Here is a 21,324-nt window from a genome sequence, read left to right on the forward strand (position 1 = left end):
GGATAAGTCCAAAGAAAGTTAATATAGATTAATTGAAAAATGAGTGAGCTAAGCCACATGCTGAGAGTGACAGAAAGAAAGAAAGACCCAATTTGCAAAGTAATCCTTCCAATTCTTAGGAAGAAGATGAACTACAATCTATTAAAATTTCTCTGTAATATTAAATTTTAGGGAAGGAACAACTAGTTTCAAATCTGAAGCTGAGGGTCCTTAAAACTTTGATTAAATTTAGTTTAAAACCCTATCTCTGCACATCATCTCTCTCTTTCTCTCTCTCTCTCTTGCTCACTCCCCCCCCCCCCCGCTATATATATTCCTCAGAGACATAGCCTTAACCCCAAGAATCAATGAACACTCAAGTCAACACAAGACCTCCAGGAGGAAGAGAGGGGGAGGAAGGGAGGGAGGTAATGAATGCTGAGCAGCCAAATAACTTTGCTTTAACTGTCACACTTCCCAATTGGTACTAGTGAACAAATTCAGTAAGATGGAGATGACTTCTATCAGCCTTGAGGCTAATCAGAAAGCACACACATGAATAAGAAGTTTCAGTACTATTGCATCAGTTCTTTGAGAGAAATATAGATAAATCAGAGTACCTTTTGAGGTGGGGGTGGGGGGAGACAGAGAATCATTCTGATAAAACCATATAAAGAAATGTTGAAGGAACTAAGAATATTTAGTCAGGAGAAAAAGGTCTCAAGAGGGATTGGTTAGCTGCCATTACACATTTGTCACATATTGGTGACTTTAGAGTCACTGTCTTGCCAAGAATTAGACTTGGAACCAGTGAGATTCAGAACCAAGAGATAAATGCAGAATAAATGAGAGGAGCTTGGATCTGCCTTCACTGGGAGTCAAATGCTGAAAGAATTCCTATTGTAAAAAAAAAAAAAAAAAAGAACAAAAAGAAAAACCTGGAAAAAGGTAAAGCTGGGCTAGGATATTGTATAAGAAGAAAATTTAGTTGCTATAACTATAGTAACAATAATAGCTCTACTTTTGAGAAAATACTGTATACTAGGCACTATGTTATACTCTTTAAATATGACTGTATCTCAAACGTTCACATCCCAGTATCCCTAATGCTAGAACAGAGAGAATGTCCACTCTAGATCCCAAGGGGGTGGGGAGGGCGGGGGGGCAAAACAAAAGAACCCATAGAAATGGTAAGATTGTTGGGGGTTCTTGAGTTTTAGATTAAAAATGAATGGGGCCTTTAACTTGCATTTATACTATGGCTTGTTTGGAAGCCTTTTGGGGCACCATTGCATAAATCTGGGGGTATGCATACTCCAGTTTCAGAAAGACAGTCAAATATTTAGAAGGGTGTTTTCAAAATTATTTAGAGCTGTCTGAAGATGGATTGGATTACCCAAGAAAATTTGTATATAAACAGGGTGATTTCTAGGCTACCAAGAGTGAGGTCAAAACCATGCCCATGAGAAAAAGTAGAGTCCTTCAACGTAACCATCAGAGGCACACTCAATCCCTATCTTTCAGAATTATTCCCACACCGGAAGCTCCAGGCACAGTGACCAGTAGCAAAAGGTCAAGGACCCATAGAAGCTTTAAAAAGGCTACCAAGTAGAAACCCAACAGACAGGAGGAAATAACTATTTTGCTATTTAAACATGCTCTAAGTTCCATTTCTCCTATTTTGATGGTGAACAATAACGTGTTTGAGAAACTTTGTCAGTGAGCCAGAAAAACATTACATTTATTTACATTATTCAGACTTTAGAGCTGGAAGGAATCTTCAGATTCATTTAGTCTGACTTTCCTCATGTTGCAGTTGAGGGAGCTGAATTCCTGAGAAATAAAGTGGCTTGCCCAATTTCATTCCCAGGCGAACACTCTGCAATGGCAAGGTGTGCTGTGGTGGAAAGAGAAGCTTTAACATGGTACACTGAGGCACAGCCAATGCCCTGGTCCTGTGACCCAGGGCATGTTGCTTATCATCTCTGAGCCCATTCCCTCATCTGTAAGGCGGGAATAATACCCACTTCAGTGGATTCTTCCAACAACTTAAAGCAGGCAGCACAATGCCCAACATATAGAGGTTGCTTACAAACATATTTTTGTTCTCCAATTTCCTGCCTTTCTTATTGGATCATTTCTCAAGTCTTCCTGCTGGTAGATGGTTTTAATAAGAAGAATGGACTTTCCACGCCTCTTTCCACATCACACGATTGGGAGAAAGACACACAAAGAGTCAGAGAGATGGGCCAATGCAATGAGATATTAAGTGTTGAGAAATCTGGATCTGGGGGATGTTAGAGTTCCTTGTAGTTGACTTGCACATTTTCTGTTTAAGTGTAAAATAATTTCAAAACAAATAAACATTTAGTGGAAAGATAAATCCATACCGCCACATGTTCTTCTTCCATTCTAAAGCCCTGTTGTGTAGAGACTGGACTAAGGTTTTTAACACCACATGCATCTGAAACTACATATTAGTAAGTGCACCCTTTCTAGCCCTCTGTTCTAGAGGAAGTCAAGGTTTGCAATTAGCTTTTCATTTGTTGAACACATGACACAAAGAGGAACTGTGGCTAGGCTTGGGGAACAGGCTGGAACTTAAAAGTGCCTTGGTCTGAATGATATATGGATAGTCACCCCACATTAACCACCGATTAAGAAGAGGTCATGTGCTAAATTGGAAAAGTCCCAACGTCGGAGAAAGTAATTGAGAGTCTTTTGTCCCCAAAATAGCACAAATAGATTCCAGCTGAGAAAAAAAACCCAAATTTGTTTTTCTTTCACAGTGGTCTTGGAAAAAAGGAAGAAAAAAATGGAGCCTCATTTTCTGCTTCTTTAGGGGAAAAAAGAGGCTCCACAAAAATGGTCTCTAAAAACCACTTTGGGTTAATAGTTCTAAGAAACAAGCTTCAACTAAGACTTTTCTTAGAGGTCTCTATCCATGCATCTAGATATAATATAAGGTTGAAAGGGACATAAGGAATCTTCTCATCTAACCCTGCGAGACAGTCTTACTTGTCTTTTCTTTTCTTACCCAAATGTTTGCCCCTGTTGAGCCACTCCTCATCTGAGGCCTGAATTCTCTCTAACGTTATCTCTGACACATGGCCATTGGCCAATGCATACATAGACTACCTCCCTCAAAGGCCAAGGCGCTCACTACTTCTGGAGGCAGCCCTATTTAGTTTTCAGGCACCCGTAACTGCTATTGGCTGTCTTAGGCTGAGCCAAAATACACTCCCTGTAATTGTACTCACCAAAGGAAAACACGTTAGGACACATGAGAAGTGGGTAGACAAAGGACAAAGCTATGTGATTTAACAAGCCATAGCGTGACAAGGGCTCTCAAAGGTCTTTTTGAACTTCCATTTCACCAGATACGTAAAAATAATCTATGTGAGGCGAGAAGACAAAAATACTGACATTGTGAACAAAAGGAAATGGGGTGAAAGTGAACCAGGCCCCCCTATGAACAGGGAGAGTGTTCATGCTTTTTTATAAATAATGGGTGAGAGGGGCCAACGTCCAAACTATAAATGGCCTCAGGGTTCTCCTAGTAATGAAAGAGAGAATGTGAAAAACTCAAATGAATCACTGTCTTCATTCAGACTACAAGGCAGACGTGGCAGTGAAAAATGCGTCCCAAGAGTAAGGGTCGTGCCTATTAAGACAAGTGTAGAGTCGTTTCAAACACAGCTTCCCTGTGCTCTGATGAAAAGCCTGCTGGTCATTCTCTACAGGGAGTGTCCCATTCACTGCCTACTGCCCCGGGAGCAGGAGCAGAGGCCAGACTGAAAAGATAAAGTGCATATACAGTGGCCACCTGCCAAGGGTCAAGGGTTAGGTTTGGGGTCATTATCGTATTGGTCTGTTTTTGTCCTGTGAGGGCATGAAATATTTCTGGTTGTACATAAAGAATGCAGTTTTGTGGGGAAAAGAATGATGCTTCATCTCTCATTGACTGCAACCTTGAGCAAATCCCTTCACCTTTTTATAGTGTCATGTCCATCTGGGACTAAAAGGAGGGATGCAACACAGGCCTTCCATTGGGTCTCTTCTGTTGGATCTTGTATTTGCCCATATTATTTTCTCTATCATGGATGCTCTGCTCCCCAAATTCTGAGACGGGAATATGTAAGTTTTTCTACCAAAAACTTTTCTCCTAGCAAATAGCTATGGTAACGGGCAACATTGTTGAGGCGTTTCTGGGAAGCCCACATTGTTCTCAGCCAAAACCCAGCCCCGAGCTACTGAGGGAACAAGTTGGTTCCAGAGATTATGAGTCACTCACAAGACCTATAACCAACTTCCCCCCCCCCCCCCCCGCCCCAGGAACTTGTGGTTTCCTAAGCAAGTCCAACACCATGGCCAGTTTTCTTTATATTTAGGGTGATGATACTCAGACCCTACAATAGACCTGACACAGCACCTAAAAGTGTATCATGGGGTCTACAAGTGGCCCTGAACAAGCTACTGAGCTTATTGGTGTCAGGGGATTGGCAGATATTTTGTAGCTAAGCACACTAAATCTCAGATCTAGTATATTTTGCAGTTTATAAATAATTTTTTGCTTTATTTATTAAATATATTTGGATCTCTTGATTTTTTAAAAAAAGTAACATCAATCTAAAGGTTTGTAGCAATACACTGATCTTTGCCTTTTTTTTTAAATTGTACTTGTGGTAAGAACACAACATGAGATACCCTCTAAACAAATTTTCAAGGTGATAATACCGTATTATGGACTATAGTTTGTGGGGAGGGGGAAATACACCCCCTGCCAAAGGTAATTCCCATTTTTTTTAGCTCTTATGGCTGGACTAACAATGAAATTGACGCAAGAACAGATTAACAGGAGAAAAAACGATTTGACATGTGTACACGGGAGATCATAAATGCCACTCAGAGAAATGATGAACCAATTGGCTTTTTATACTTTCAGACAAAAAATGAATAAATTTGTGAAGATTTGACAGGACAAAGAAACTTAGGTTTTGGTTACTCTTTCGTGAGAATTCTAGGTACAGTGTGGGCTTGGGTAGTAAATTCGTACAGAAGTAACAAGGTTTGCTGATAAAGCCTTCTTGGCCCTGGATTCTTAGCTTTATCAATAAGGGTGTCTCTCTCACCATCACCACCTCCCCCAGTCCCCACATCCCACCCAGGGAGCAAGGAGGGCACCTTTCACCAGGGAGATTTATTTCCTGCATTCAGGGAGACAAGAGAGGTCTTGAACCAGCTGCTTGTCAGAAAACTGTAATTGGGAGTCATCAATATGTCCTAGTGGATGTTTGGGGGCAGCCTGCCTTGGTAAGGTACCTGGTTGTACAGCTGATCTCCAGCACTTGTTCATCTTCCTCAACTGAAATGTTATGCTCATTGATGGGCAACTTCCCATTCCCTCCCCTCCTCAGGCCCTGGCAACCAGGACCGCACTCTTTGGTTCTATGAATTTGACTATTTTAGGTACCTCATATAATTGGGATTATGCAGTATTTGTCCTTCTGTGACTAGCTTATTTCACTTAGCATCATGCATTCAAGGTTTATCCATTTTGTTTTGTGTTGCAAATTTTTCATCTTTTTAAAGGCTGAATAGTATTCTATTGTATGTAGACACATTTTTTTACCTGTTGATGGCATTTTACCTGTGAATAGCACCGCAATGAATGTGGGAGTGCTAATTTCTTTTCAATATCCTGATTTCAATTGTTCAGGATAAATACCCAGAAGTGGAATTGCTGGATCACATGGGAGTTCCATTTTTAATTTTTTGACGAACTTTCACCCTGTTTTCCACAGACTGCACCATGTGGCATTCCTACCAAGAGAGTGCAAGAGTTCTGATTTCTCCACATCTTTGCCAACATTTATGTGTGTGTGTGTGTTGGGTTGGTGTTTGTACTAGCCAGTCAGACAAATGTGAGGTTTTACTCACATTTCCCTGATGACCTTGAACATTTTGTTGGCTGTTTGTATGTCTTCTTTCGAGAAATGTCTGTGGAACTCCTTAGCCCATTTTAAATCAGATTATTTTATATCTAAAATTTGTATGATACCTTTCTGAATTTTACCTGTGCCAGCAAAGACCAAAGTAATAACTTGAATGGAAAATAATACAATAAGTAATAATATAAGAATAAACTGTTTAACTTTCTCGGAACTATAAACCTAGTTTTGCCCAACCCTGTATATTAATTATAGTAATTGAAAACAATCCCATCCTTCTGACTTTCATGAATTATGATTTATTTAATTTTTCTAATTTTCCAAATAATTCAACCATGTGCTATACCACTAAAGATAATTAATACTGTCTTAACTCTAATGTTGTCATTCTTCACCAAGTATTCCAAAGGAACTAAAATATTCCAAAGTATTCCCTAAAAAGAGCTATTATTTTTTCAGTTTTAATATAATTTTCCCACAAATCCACACTTCACCTGCTTTTTCTGTTTTTAGATTCTTTCTCTCCTCTCTGATCCAAGTTTCATGTTGTGCTTTTCTGTTCCATTTCCAATAACCTTATCTTTTCTTTGTTTCTGATGGTTTCAACTCCCTCCCATTCATCGCATCTTCTTCGTGCCCCTCTCTGACATCTGCTGCTGTGGGTTTCCTTTGTGTCCCCGGCTTCAATGCGTGGCTTCCCTCCCATTCTCCTCCCTCCCTCACTGTCCTCCCTTTTTTCGAGCTTCTTTGTCTTTTGTGCTGCTGATCAGAGCCACTCAGGCTTTGAGAAGGTCACGAGGAGTCAGAATTCTGGCCGCAGCTAATGATCCAACCACTCTTTAAGCTGCAGGCAACTTGTAACGTTCAATCAGGAAAGGGAAGCACAGAGAAAAGGCTCTGCCAGCACCTTTCCAGCAATGTCAGTGTCCTAGCGACGTAATAGGGACTAACTCTACCTAGTGCACAAATTGGCTTGCCTCATTCAACTAACACAGTGGTTCTCAACCTTCCTAATGCCGCGACCCTTTAATACATTTCCTCATGTTGTGGTGACCCCCAACCATAAAATTATTGTCGTTGCTACTTCATAACTGTCATTTTGCTACTGTTATGAATCGTCATGTAAATATCTGATATGCAGGATGTATTTTCATTGTTACAAATTGAACATCATTAAAGCATAGTGATTAATCACAAAAACAATATGTAATTATATATGTGTTTTCCGATGGTCTTAGGCGACCCCTGTGAAAGGGTCGTTCGACCCCCAGAGGAGTCTGGACCCACAGGTTGAGAACCGCTGAACTAACAGGTCTTCTTGTGGTCGGGCTCCTGGAGTGACTGCTGAAGGTCTTTTCCCCTCTAATGGAGCTGGGTTTGGTTTATGGTGTGTTGTGTTGTTTGGTTGTTTACCAAGAAAGCCATTTCACTTCTTGGGCTTTCTTCACCCACCTGCCTCGCTGGGCGATTTTCTAGTGCTTATTTGCCCTTCCTTAGCAGAGGCAAGGGTTTGTCCCTGCCTGGTGGTACCACCCTGGAGGGAGTGTCAGGAAACAGGGGGTCACACACACAGCAGTGCCAACACAGCCTCATGGGGCATTATTCAAGCAGCCTTATCCCACCAGAGCAACATGGACTTCTGAGCACTTAACAGTTCTCTGTCAGGTTTTGGAGATGATACAGGGATTTAGTAGACGTGTTCACTGCCCTCCAGGAGGCAGCAATTTAGGTGGGGCCACAAGACTAATACAAACCCAAGAGATAAAGTAATCAAGCAAGACCATCCGTGACTCAGTGAGGGAGACAGATTGTATGTGAAACTGAGGGTCCTTATAACTTTATTAAATTTAGCTTTAAGTCCTAGCTCTAGAAATCATCAAGGGAATGGGGGAGAGAGGGGGGCGGTGGGGAGGAGAGATTGGCTTTTTCTACAATAACCAGCAATAGAAGACAGTAGCTGAGACCTGGCGAATGGTAACATGAATGGTAACATGAGTCCGGACCGCCAGCCGGCTGAAGATATGTTTCCGTTCCTGGGTCCTTAGGTGGAATGACTCCCTGGCTACTTCCTGAGACCAGATACAGGGACATTGTAAAAACCTCGGAGCTGTCCTCAAGACTTGAAGAAATGATTCACCACCCTTACCTCACCTTGACCAATCAGCTCCCATGTCCCCGACCCCCCTAACCTATGGTGTCTTGTGATTTTCCCCTAAATAATCTATAACCTACACGTCATTAAAGAGTTCAGGCTTTTGAGCATTAGCTTCCCCTTTTGGATGGCACCATTCATATGAAAATAACCAGTATTTCTCCACTGCTAATCGAGGTGTCCACTGTTTGGCTCTGCTAGTACTGGTGGACAAACTCTTTCTGTTCTGTAACATAAGAGTAGCTGGGGTTGAGATAAAGGTAACATCAGGGTTGACTTGGAAAAACAGGAAGGTCCTCTGGCTTTGAGCTGGGCCAGGATGGGTAGCATTAGATAAGGACCCTGGGAGGTCAAGAGGATTCTAGGCCACAGGGATCACACTACATGTTGGAGTGCCCCAGGTACCTGTCCTTCTTTCTTCTCTATCTGTATTCTTCCTCATAGCTTTACTGCTACCTAATCTAAGGGGTTAATGATTCAAATATATGACTCAAGCCAGGATCTTCCTATTCCAAACTTGTACTTTTGTTTACTTGATATTTCTAATTGGTTGTTTGATAAACATTTCCACCTTAACAAGACCAAAATAAAATTCTTTTTTTCCCCTAAAACCCACTCTCCCCAAAAAACTTGCCTATGTAATGAAATTGCACCACTAATCACCAGTTGCTTAGGCTGAGAATCAGGGGGAGGGGGGTCATTCTTAATTCTTCTTCTTCCCTTGTACCCATTTCCAATCAGTAAGTCTGATGTTCAGCTCTAAAGCATGTCACCTATACCGCCAGTCCCCACATGTCTGTCACTATAACCCTAATCCAAGCCACCATCATCTCTCCCAAACTATTTAATAAACTCCACCTGATCAGCCTGCCTCCACCATTGACCCTATAGGCCTATTATCTGCACAACAGTCAGAGCAATCTTTTCTAAGGTGAGAATCAGGGCATTTGCTCTCCATTCCAATAGAATAAAATCCAACTCCTTATCACAGCTATGCCTTATCTGACCCCTGCCTCCTTCTCTGACCTCAGCTCTCACCACTCGGCTCCATTCACACTGGCCTTTCAATCCTTCAAACCTCCCAAGTTGAGTCCAGCCTCAGCCTTTGCACCAGCTGTTGCCTCCATCTGGAAAGCTCTCTCCAGTCTTTGTGTGACTCCCTTCTCCATTTAGTCTCTTCAGCTCAAATGTCTTCTCAGAGAAAAAATTCTCTAGTCTAGCTAAAACACAACAGCAAAAATCCTTTCCTATCCTTCCTCACTATCTAATTGCTATGTTTTATTTTCTTCACAAAAGTTATCTGGAATTATACTGTATGTGAATTGTTTTTTAGTTTATTATTTTTTGCCTCCACGAAGTGTAAGCTGTGTGAGTACAAGCACTCTCTCTAGTGCTAGCAAGTGCTCAACAGATGATTGTTAATGAAGGGAGCTGGTGTGGAATGAGGCGCTGTAAGCATGGGAGAAATTCAGTCAGAAGGAGGACTCACAGGGTTGGCAGGGCACCGAGCTCAGGGGTGAGGTGGAGCTCACAGGATGCATCCTGTGCACAGACACTGGTACTATCTCCTCATCCAAGCAATTTGGATTTTGGACTCTGGAGAAGCCCTCATAGAGAAGGGTTCAAATACAATGCATGCCTCTGGCATTTCTATACTTACTGAGGACACGTGCAAACTACCACAATGGCAGGTCACTCCACCAGCCTGACAGAAAGATGACTAGGACCGAAAGCAGGTCTTTTCCTACACGCTTTGAACTTATTGTTGTATTTGGTCCTCATAACAATTACATTATAAAGTAGGTCTTATTGTTCCCCTTTTATAGATGAGAAAAATGGACCTCAGAGAGGGAATGTGATGCCTATAGTCACAGGGCTGCTAAGTGGCAGAGGAAGAATTCAAACACAGGATAGCTTGATGCCAAAGCCAGTTGGGGCTCCCAGCCAGCCACACTTCCCATGGGAGGAAGCAGCCATAGTGATGAAACAAGAGCTGGCTTATCAGGGGCAGAGGGTCTGATCACCATGCCCTCCAGGAGGCAGCGGCACTCTGACAGAAGCAGGCGGTTCTGAGCTCTGTTGCTGTGGTAGGAAGCAGTGAAGGAGGCGGCGGCTGGGCACTTGCATGATGTCTATAAAACAATTTCCACTCCCCTGTGAACTCAGCTTAAGCTAGAGAGAGGATGTGGCAGAAATGAAGTTTGAGGGCTAGAGCCATTGGAGTGAATGAAGGAAGTACTGCATGGATTTCATTATTGCATGTGTCACCCAGGTCCTAACAGTGGTCCTGACTCCTCATCCAGCTTTGGCCCCAATAGACCCTCTCTTGTCATCATGTATCTTTCCTTCATAGAACTTAGCATCCTTATACTTTTTAATTTTACATAGAATTTTACATAGTTAAGGACAAATTCTATTTTACATTCATTATTATATGAGTGTGTTATGTCACATCAAGAGGTACACATGTCTGGTAGTTCTAAGCACAGTAATTCTAAATTTGATCACTAAGTTGAGGTAGCAATAGCTACATTTCAACAGGTATATTTCTCCCTGTGAACTTAGGAAAATAAAATTAAAAAAATCTGTGTAGTGATATTTCAATAGCAGTGGTTGGTAACCCAGACTGCTCATTAGAAATCATTTGGGAGATTCTAAATACCTTGATGCCCAGAACTCATCCCAGACCACGACTATCAGAAGCTGTAGTGGTTGGGATGAGACTCCAGTACTTTTCAAAGCCCCTAATGATTTCCAGTGAGCACCTAACTTTGAGAACCCCTAATAATTCTGCCTCAATTTTTTTCTTTAGGGGTTGAAAATTAGTGATTTTCTGATTCTATAATTTTTCCTCCCTATTTTAAAAAGAGCTTGCCCTCATCAATGGAGTTACTTGACTATCCTGAAATGCAATTCTATTGAAAAGATAAATCCTTTTCTCATATACCTTCCTACTTTGGGAAACTCACATGGTTTGATTATTCTGATGTCAAAGGGACTAACATTATTTGTAATCATTGATATCCCTGTTATATGATTCTGTACTGCTGATCTTTTGTTTGGCCTCTGTATTAGTTTTCTACAGCCACTATAACAAATCCACACAAATGGAGGGGCCACTATTTTTCAGCCTACCACGGTCTCAGGAGCAGACAGGCCATATGGGGAGTCAGTCAAGGTGTGGTTACCTTATTCTTTATTTTTTTCTCTCTCCTCCTAAATTTTATTAATATTACCTCTACTCCTATATTCTACCAGATATATCCATCTCTCCCCCACCCCCATTCTCATATATATATATATATATATATATATATATATAGAGAGAGAGAGAGAGAGAGAGAGAGAGAGAGAGAGACTCAAAGGTACTCAGTTCTGCTCTGTTCACCCAACAATCTCTTTGCTTCTGTTTATGTTCCAAAAGACCTAAAATAATCTTTGTTCCTACTGATTCTTCCTGTCTCTATTCCTCATGGGCAAGGACAACATTATGGTGATTACTGGAGGGAAGCGGGAGTAGAAGAGAGTGTGGGGGGAGGGGAGAAACGATGATGGAAGGAGACTTGACTTGGGGTAGTGAACACACAACACAATATACAGATAATGTATTGTAGAATTGTACACCTATATAATTTTATTAATCAATGTCACCCCAATAAATTCAATAAAAATTAAATTAAAAAAAAAAGAATGATGTCTCTCTTTGACCTTATACATGTTATCTTCTGTTTCTCACCTTCATGATAGTTAAGCTTTTCCTTTTCCTTTCTGCCTGGGAAATATTCGCTCCAGAGTTCATCTCACATGTCACCTCCCCATCTCCCAGCACTCCTCGACAAAGATAGGCAATGACGGATTTCAACAGACACCTGAATGTGGTTCCCACGCCATTCCAGGCCTGTGCTATTTTCTGCAGGACGGTTTAACCTTGCCTTTCTGAGACCTGGCTAGGCTCGTCAGATCTCAATTGGTTCCACACTCTTTCCCCCTGCTTGAGTTCTCAAATGACTGTTTAACATCAATATTTCTTTCTGTGTTCGTGGCAGGTGGTAATTTATCTGTAAATGTTCCCTTGGCCTTGAACATCTTTCACAGTATTCTGCTGCTATCAGAAGAAAGCAAAGTGCAGTACAGAGGCACTTACCAGCACGCCAAAAGTCAATTATGCCCTTATGCTGGGCATCCTTGCCAAGAAACTTCACACCGGCTTTAAAAAAAAAAAAAAAAAAAAGCTTTGCTTTCCAATTTCCCAGGGAGGTAGATGTGTGTCCTCACACTTTACAGGGGAACAAACTGAGGCTTGATATTTAACTCTAGCAATCAAGGTACTAAATTACAGGAACATTCATTTTTTTGATTTATTCATTTATAATAGACTAGTGACCTGGTGCATGAAATTCGTACACAGGGGTGGTGTCCCTCAGTCCTGCCTGCACCATCTCCAACCTGGGACCCCTTGGGGGATGTCCGACTGCTGGTTTAGGACTATGTCTGACTGCCAGTTTAGGCCCAATCCCTGTGGGCCTAACCAGCAGTCAGGCATCCCTCTCGTAATCCAGGACTGCTGGCTCCTAACCGCTCACCTGCCTGCTGGCCTACTCACCCCCACGCCGGCCTGCTCACCCTCAACTTCCCCCCCTGCCAGCCTGATCGCCAATTGTTCCCCCTCGCCGGCCTGCTTGCCTCCAACTGGTCCCCCCAGCCGGCCTGATCATCCCCAACTGCCCTCCCCTCATGGCCTGATCACCCCTAACCGCCTCTGCCTCGGCCCTGCCACCATGGCTTTGTCTGGAAGGACATCTGGAAGGTCTCCTGGAAGGTATCTCAGTCTAATTAGCATATTACTCTTTTATTTGTATAGATAAAGCCCTTCCTGTCAGATCAAAGGAAGCCAATTTTTCATCAACTTCTTATCAAGCCAATATCACTACTGTGCGATTCTCTGCTGCTGAACCTCCATTATGTAGGAAACTTGAAAAATTCAATATGTAAACTATTTAATTTTCCGGTGACTCAAAAAAATACATTTTTATTCCCAATATTTATTATGAAGTATCTTTCTAAAATGAGAGTCCATTTTTCAGTCCCAGTGAGCATGGACTAGTGGTCCTGATTTACTTTATTTTTCACATAATGAGGAACCTCACAATATTGTGGGATGAGAATTCTGAAGAGTAATTATAACTAGAGCCAAGGCCCTTACTCTGGGGTTCCTGACTGAGCGTCACAGTTTATGAGCACAGTTATCACAGTATTAGTCCTATGTTCCCAATGCTGTACTTGACATCCCCATGACCATTTTTTGTGACTACCAATTGGTTCTTCTTAATCCCTTCACCTTTTCACCCAGCCCTCACCCTCCTTCCCTCTGGCAACACAGCCTCTTCTCTGTATCTAAGTCTGTTTCTATTTTGTTTTTTTCATTAATTTTGTTCTTTAGATCCCACATATACATTAAATCATATGGGAATACATTTTTGTTGTGTAACTCCTTTTGCATAAAGTTTAAAAAAAAAAAAAAAGAAAGAAAGAAAGAAACAAGCAAGAAACCCTTATTCAGATTCCCCTGGAATGTGAGCTCCATGTGAGCGGGGAGTCCATTCCTTTTGTTCCCTGCTGTATCCCAGCCCTTAGACCAGTGCCCAGTCCCGAAATGGCCTTCAGGGCCTGCTGAATCCAATGACAGGCCACAGGTAGAGAACTAACATGTCTCTTTCCAGCCTAAAATAATCAACAGCCAAAAACTGTTAGTAATGTTGTGTTCATATTCTGGAATTTCTTTTCATAGGTGCCTGTTATAAATCACATTGACATATAGGAAATATGGTTCTAAACACGAAAACAATCATTGTAGTGAGCCTGGGTATGACACATGGTGTCTTACTTGTCATAGAATTGATATGAGTCAGAAGAGGTTTGGAGGTAAATCTGACTTTTTAAAAATGATTCCTGCCAATTACATTCACTTCCAAAGGAGCATGATTACCCCACAGTCCCACTCAGGGACAGCAGCCAAGTTTCCTCACACGGAACCTAGCGCTCCTGACTGTAGCTGATTGTACCGGATGGGAGCCAATCTGAGGGCAGCTCACCTCTGGGCTGACCAACAGTCTATCACTGTTTCAAAAAGATGAGCTGCACCAGTCAGAGTCCTTTCAGGTATAAGGAATTAAATGGAAACGGACAGGCTGAGCAATTGATAGCAGAAGTAAAAACTAAAAATTCAGGACTGTCAGAAAGCAGAGGGGGTAAGACTAGTGGAGTGAACCAGGGTATTTCTGAAGCCAAAAGCAGCCCCTGTTGAAAATCATCCAGTCAACCTCCTCATTCTGTAAGTGAGAAATCTGACGAGGTTGGTATCTGCCCAAGGTCAACAAGAGTGATGATGGGGAGGGAAGCAATGGTGTTTTCACCATCCGTTGGTGCTTTTCTGAGTCTTAGAATGCAGTGATCCAGGGGCAGAGGGGAATAAACAACTCCCAGGATGTGAAGGCACAGGCTAAAGCAGGTTACCTTAAGTGCAAAATTCCTGTTTTAGATTTACTCTGAAAATGTTGCAGCCTATGCCGTGGTGTCTCTGTTGTAATATACACACAATACTATTTAAATGCGTGCTATATGAAAGACTGTCGTATTTGGACTCATGGCTCTAAGCTCTGCCCAGCACACTGACTAGGCTCCCGATTTGAGAAGAATGCCTGTGTCTGTGCAGGACTCTCTTCTTGCCCAGAGCACATCTGGCAGCTTCAGATGGAGCTCTTCGAATGGTGAACTCTCTTTCTCTGAGCATGTAATAGATACTCATTTGGACCAGATCTGGGAGATGAACTTGGAAGGAATCTTGCATCCTAGGAGTCCCTCAAGCTTCCAGACTCCTCTTTAACAGCTGTTTCAGCAGCTTTGTCCCTCTTTTCATATGCTGTGAGAAGGCCACCCTCCTTCCACCCTCCTGGGGGTGGATATGTTCTCACTGACACCTTTCACCTCTGTGGGCTGTTCCCACTGCATTCCCAGTCTACCCGAGTGCTCCCCAAACAACATAGCTGCATTGCTACAATGCCCAAAGCACATTTGCACACGAGTGTGAGACATCTCCGTTCTCAGATCTTCCTGGATCATGTTGGGGTCTTGTTCATATCTCTGCTGTTTCTGGGGTTTTCACCCCTTTGCTGGGGAACTACCTATACAAACTTTAAAGTCCTCTCACTGTCTTAGGCTGAACAGCTCAGATCTCTCTGGTTCTGCACTTCCTTTCAGGTCCATGTCCTGTGGGCGTCAGGTTCCATTGCCAAACAGGTCCATTCATGCATTTTTACTAAAGGAAAGAAGCATGGATCTAAGCAGAGTTTGCAGCATCACATAGATGAGTCAGGGTAAGCCTCATTGAAATGTGAGATTTCTGCAAAGACTTGAATGCAGTGGGCGGCTGGCCAAGAGGTTCTTTGGAGGAAGATCATCCTCGGAGGAAGAGCAAATGTGCTCCAGCAGGAGAACCTGGTGTGTATGCAGAGCAGAGTGAGCAAGGAGGGTGTAGTGGCAAAGGGCATGGGAGCAGAAAGGGGACTGATCCTGACTGGATCAAAGCTTGGAGCATATGGTGTGGGCTCTGACTTTTCCTCTGAGTGAAATAAAGCCATCTTAGGATTTTGAGCCAGAGAAGTGACATGATCTGATTGGTTTCCAAAGGACACTACTTGAACAGGCTAAGACGATGTTCTTGTGGGCGGGCAGCCTGGCACGGATGTCTAAGCTTGGCCAAGCAGGGAAAAGAGGGTATCCCAGGTAGGGGCAACCTGGTGAGGGGACTCAGAGTCTTCAGCAGGAAACAAGGGAGATGTGTGGGGAGGGGTTTCCCAGGAAAAAAAAAACCAGCATTCCTGATAAAATGACTGATTCCAAGGCTCAGACAGGGAAAGTATAAGATGAGCCTGGAACATCTGTATCACACACACACACACACACACACACACACACACACACACACACACACACAAAAAACCCCACCAAGAAAATGTTCAAAGAATTATAGGAACATGGCAAAAGGATACAGAAGCCAACTTGAAAGAGCTCCCACTAATCAAATCAGGGACAATTTAAGCATCAAAATAAATAATTATAGTCATCTGTAAAAATAAAACAATAAAATTACATAAAATTAAAACAATATAGAAAACCATGAGTCCATACAGATACAAAAAAATCCTATATAATAAAAGGTTAATATGAAAATCAACCAAACAGTGGAACAACCAGTCGCTATGATGTGCACTGACCACCAGGGGGCAGACACTCAACCCAGGAGCTGCCCCCTGGTAGTCAGTGTGCTCCCACAGGGGGAGCACCACTCAGCCAGAAGCTGGGCTCACTGCCTCTCCTGCCTCTGCGGCAGTGCTAAGGATGTCCGAGGGCTACCAGACTGTGAGAGGGCGCAGGCCAGGCTGAGGGAACCGCCCTCCCCCATCCCTGAGTGCATGAATCTTGTGCACTGGGCCTCTAGTACATTAATAAATTGTGTGATGAGAAAAGGTATATTTACATAGTTTCCAAGTGACTTCATGCAAAATATTTATTAATTACAAAGGGGAAAGAGGTAACTTTATACTGGATAACATTGGCAGGTACTAAGTGATCAAAATTAATCTTATCTGTAACAAAAAAATTGAAGTTCTGAATGCCACCTGATAAGATGCCACAAGAAAAGCACAACTTATTTCTGTAATATACTTGCCAAAACAGCTTAATTTGAATCTGTTTATGAAGAAATGTGAGACAGATTCATATTGGGAACAATTTTATAAAATAACTGGTCTGTTATTTTCAAAAATATCAACATCTGGAAAGTCAAGAAGAGATGAGGAACAGTTCCAAACCAAAGTTGTCTAAGGAAACATGACAATTAAATTCAATTAAATTCAATGCCGGATTCTTTTGCTATAAAAGGCAATGGAACATTATTCAGTGCTAAAAGGAAATGAGGTGTCAATTTATGAAAACACATGGAGGAAACCTAAATTCATATTCCGAAGAAAAAGAAGCCAATCTGAAAAGGCTACATATTGTGTGATTCCAACAGAAAACTATGGAGACAGTGAAAAGATCAGTGGTTGCCAGGAGTTGAGGGGGTGGGTGAGTAGGAATGAATATATGGAGCATGGAGGATTTTTAGGGCCTGAAACTACTCTGTATGATACCATAATGGTGGATATGTCATATATCTGTCCAAACTCATGGAATGTACAAAACCAAGAGTGAACCCTCATGCATTCTTTGAACTTTGGGTGATAATGTGTCACTATAGATTCATGAATTATAGCAAATACTAGAGGCCTGATGCAAGAAATTCATTCAAGGGGCTCAGTCCTCACTGCCGCCACGGCTTTGTCCGGGAGGTCGTCTGGTCTAATTAGCATATTATGCTTTTATTCTTATAGATACCACCCTGGTGGAAGATGTTGCTAATGGGGGATATATGAGAATTCGATGTACTTTCTGCTCAATTTTCCTGTGAACCTAAACTTGCCCTAAAAAAAAAAATCTGTATATATAAAAGGCTAAGTAATTGTCTGACCAGTAGCTATGACACACAATGAACACCAGGGGACAGACACTCTGACTGGTAGCTACAATGTGCACTAACCACCAGGGGGCAGATGCTCAACACAGGAACTGACTTGGCAGAGGCAGTTCTCAGGTGATGCACCTCGGGACCAGAAAGGAGGAAGCCCAATTCCAGGGTGCGTCACCCAAGAACTGCCCTCTCACAATCCAGGATGCCTCGGGGGATGTCAGAGAGCCAGTTTCAGCATGAACCCCACAGGCCAGGCTGAGGGACCAATGTCCCACCCCACCGGCCACCTTCTAATTAATTTCCTTTCACTGTGCATGAATCCGTGCACCAGGGCACTGGTAGTCTTATAAAAAGAGTGAATATTATAAAATAAATAGTTTTTTATTTACAACATCAAAATTTTAGCTCTGATAAACTGAATAATATTCTGCAAAGAATATTATTCTCCTAAAGATATCAGAGACAAATAGTAGATTTGTTATGCTGAATATAGCATTTGCTTTAAAATTAAATTCTCCATTTTTAAAAAATGTCACTTGTTTATAAGATAGCAGTTTTTTGTATTAATCCGAATTGTCCTGGATTTTACCTTCTTGTCTCCAGTGGCTCTCTATCTAGGATTCTAACCCAGACTGTGTTTAATGGGCTCAGACAAAAGCTGCCTAACTCTAGGACACAAATGTCAACTTAATCTTATGATTGGCAATCTGAAGTCAGAAATAGAGAAAAAGGAAGGGAATATTTTTACAGATTTTCACATAGTAAACAATATAGACATAGTAGAAAATTGTAGACATGTGATCAATGTTAAGAGGACATAATAGACATATAATTGGTAGTAATTCAATGATTAATAGGTCACTGAATTAATGAAAGAATAATTAATTAAAGAATGGATGTGGTTTATTAATTTGTAAAATGATTAAAATGCTCAGCTTATACTTAGTGCTGCTTTTCTTTCTGAAGTTTGGCTTTATTTTTTTTTTAAATATATTTTATTGATTTTTTACAGAGAGGAAGGGAGAGAGATAGAGAGTTAGAAACATCGATGAGAGAGAAACATCGATCAGCTGCCTCCTGCACACTCCCTACTGGGGATGTGCCCGCAACCAAGGTACATGCCCTTGGCCGGAATTGAACATGGGACCCTTGAGTCCGCAGGCCGACACTCTATTCACTGAGCCAAACCGGTTAGGGCTTGGATTTATTTTTAATTTCTTATTTAATTTATTGCCTAAGAGGACATTTTGCCTCAGATATTTATCCAACATTTAAATATTTTAAACATTTTTAAACTATTCTGCTTTTCCCTCACTGTCAATAATGTCATCATTCTGTTGTTATGGTATAGTATGTGTTGAGTCCCATGAATCCTGACAGTGTAGCAAAGAGCTTAACACTGTGATTGTCGCCCGAGAATAGAGTGTTTGGGGTGAGCAAAAAAGGAATTAAGAAGTACAAATTGCCAGTTATAAAAACAGTCACAGAGATGTATAATACAGCATACGGAAGTTTTCTGTCATTTTTTTTACACAGGTTTTCAATTTCTTGCTCTATCTCTTCTCCTTCTGGCGCTCCGAGCCTCCTTACACAAAAGTATCTTCGTACTTTTGGATTCTTTTTTCTCTTTTTTTTTTCTGTTCTGATTGGGTGTTTTCTGCTTCCTTACCTTCTAAATCTCTGATTTGATCTTCTGCTTCATTACTCCACTCTTGATTCCCTCCAATATAGTCTTCATTTTGGTTCATGTAATTTTCATTTTTTACTGTTTTCCTTTAAATGTTTCTACTTTCCTTTTTATGTTTCCTGTCTCTTTGTTGAAGTTCTCACTAAGTTCATCTACTCTTTCAACCCTCTGTCTCCCTCAGCCACAATCCCCACTGGTTTTTACAGCCAGAAGTTATGGGGACTTCTCTTCCCAGCACTGGAACCCTTGACTGGGGCCCTAGTGTTGGCCTGAGACCCCTCCATCCTCAGGGAGAACCTCCATAGACGAGATATTCCTCCTGATTTTTACCCACCACACCTGGAAGTGGGCCCAGCCTGTCTGAGTCTGCACCTCTCCTACCGGTCTTTATAGGACTCTTTACATCCTTAGTTGTAGTATTTCTGTTAGCTAGATTTCAGGTGGTTCTGAATGGTGGATTTGTTTTGTTCTGTTTTTTGTAGTTTTGTTGTAATTTTTCTGTGGTTGTGGGAGAATGGGAATACTGTGTTTACCTATGCCACCATCATAATCAGAAGTTGGTTCATTCCCCACCCCCCATAGAAATATTGTTTTGTTCCAGAAGCATTTGTTAAAAATACTTTTTTAATCCATTGAATTGACTTGGTGCCTTGGTAAAAAAAAAATTATATATATATATGATATATGTAATCATACATGTTGAGCATATATGTAAGAACCTATTTCTGCTTTCCCTACTCTGTTCCACTGATTTGTCTATCCTTAAAACCACACTACACTGTCTTTATTACTGCAGCTTTATAATAAATCTTTAAATTGAAAAGTAATTTCTCAAGATTGTTTTGGCTATTTCAGTTCCTTTGCATTTCCATATAAATTTTAGAATGAACATGTAAATTTCTACAAAAAAACTGGTTGAAGTGTAATAGAGATGTATTGAATCCATAAATTAATTTTGAAAAATGGATATCTAAATGATATTACCTTTGAATGCATAAACCTTTATTTAGAAATTCGTTATATCCAAAATATCTTCTAAAAATCAACAATAAAATACAACCAACTAAAAAATGAGCAAAAGATTTAAACATTCACTTAAAGAAAGAAGACACATACATAGCCAATAAGCCCATGAAAAAGTGCTCAATGTCATCATGGAAATGTTAATTAAAACCACAGTGAGACAGCACTTCACCCACACTAGAATGGCTTAATCAAAGATTGGCTACACAAAATATTGGAGAGGGTGAGAAGCAGTTAGAACTCTCATACATTGCTTGTGGGCATATGAAATGGTATAACCACTTGGGATAAATCTTTGGCACTAACTGATAAAGGTAAACAGATATTTGCCTATGAACCAGTAATACCACTCCTAGATAGTTTCCAATGACAAGTGAAACACATGTTATCAAAAATAAAAAATTTTATGGGAATACTTATGGAAACCTTATAATGTCCAAATATGGGAACAACGCCCAATGTTCACTATCGTGAGAATGAATAAACAATTGTATATTTATACAATGGAATATTACTCAGCAGTAAAAAGAAGCAACTACTGACACAGGCCACATGTATGAACCTCACAGACATTTTGTTAAGCAAAAGAAACCAGACACAACAGAATGCATAATGTGTTTTCATTTAAGTGAAGTTCAAGAACCGGCAAAACTAATCAACAAGAAACAAAGTCAGAAAGCAGTTGCCTCTGGAAATGGATTTGACGGAATTTTCTGAGGTCATAGTAATACCCTTCCTACATCCCCCTCAGCACATTAATTCATTCCTTTGTTCATTATGTAATTATTTCCTTTCTCTTCTACATATTCTGAATCTCATCCTCTCCACTGACTCCCCTCTGGCCATATATGGGTGGTACAGTTACCCCACCCCAATTTGGAAGTCCACCCTGAGCTCAGTGTCTTTCTCTGGCTTCTATCTTCTGGGCTTCCCTTCACAATCAGGCTTTTGAAAGAATAATCTA

The 21,324-nt window shown here is 41.2% G+C and overlaps 1 long non-coding RNA gene across 1 annotated transcript in view; it reads left to right on the forward strand.

Moving 5' to 3' along the window:
• LOC132240607 (uncharacterized) overlaps positions 1–21,324 on the forward strand; it is a 419,797-nt gene that overhangs the window by 75,247 nt on the left and 323,226 nt on the right. The gene's annotated exons all lie outside the window — the stretch shown is intronic.

The sequence above is a fragment of the Myotis daubentonii genome, chromosome 9 (genome assembly GCF_963259705.1).
Source record: "Myotis daubentonii chromosome 9, mMyoDau2.1, whole genome shotgun sequence".
NCBI lineage: Eukaryota > Metazoa > Chordata > Mammalia > Chiroptera > Vespertilionidae > Myotis > Myotis daubentonii.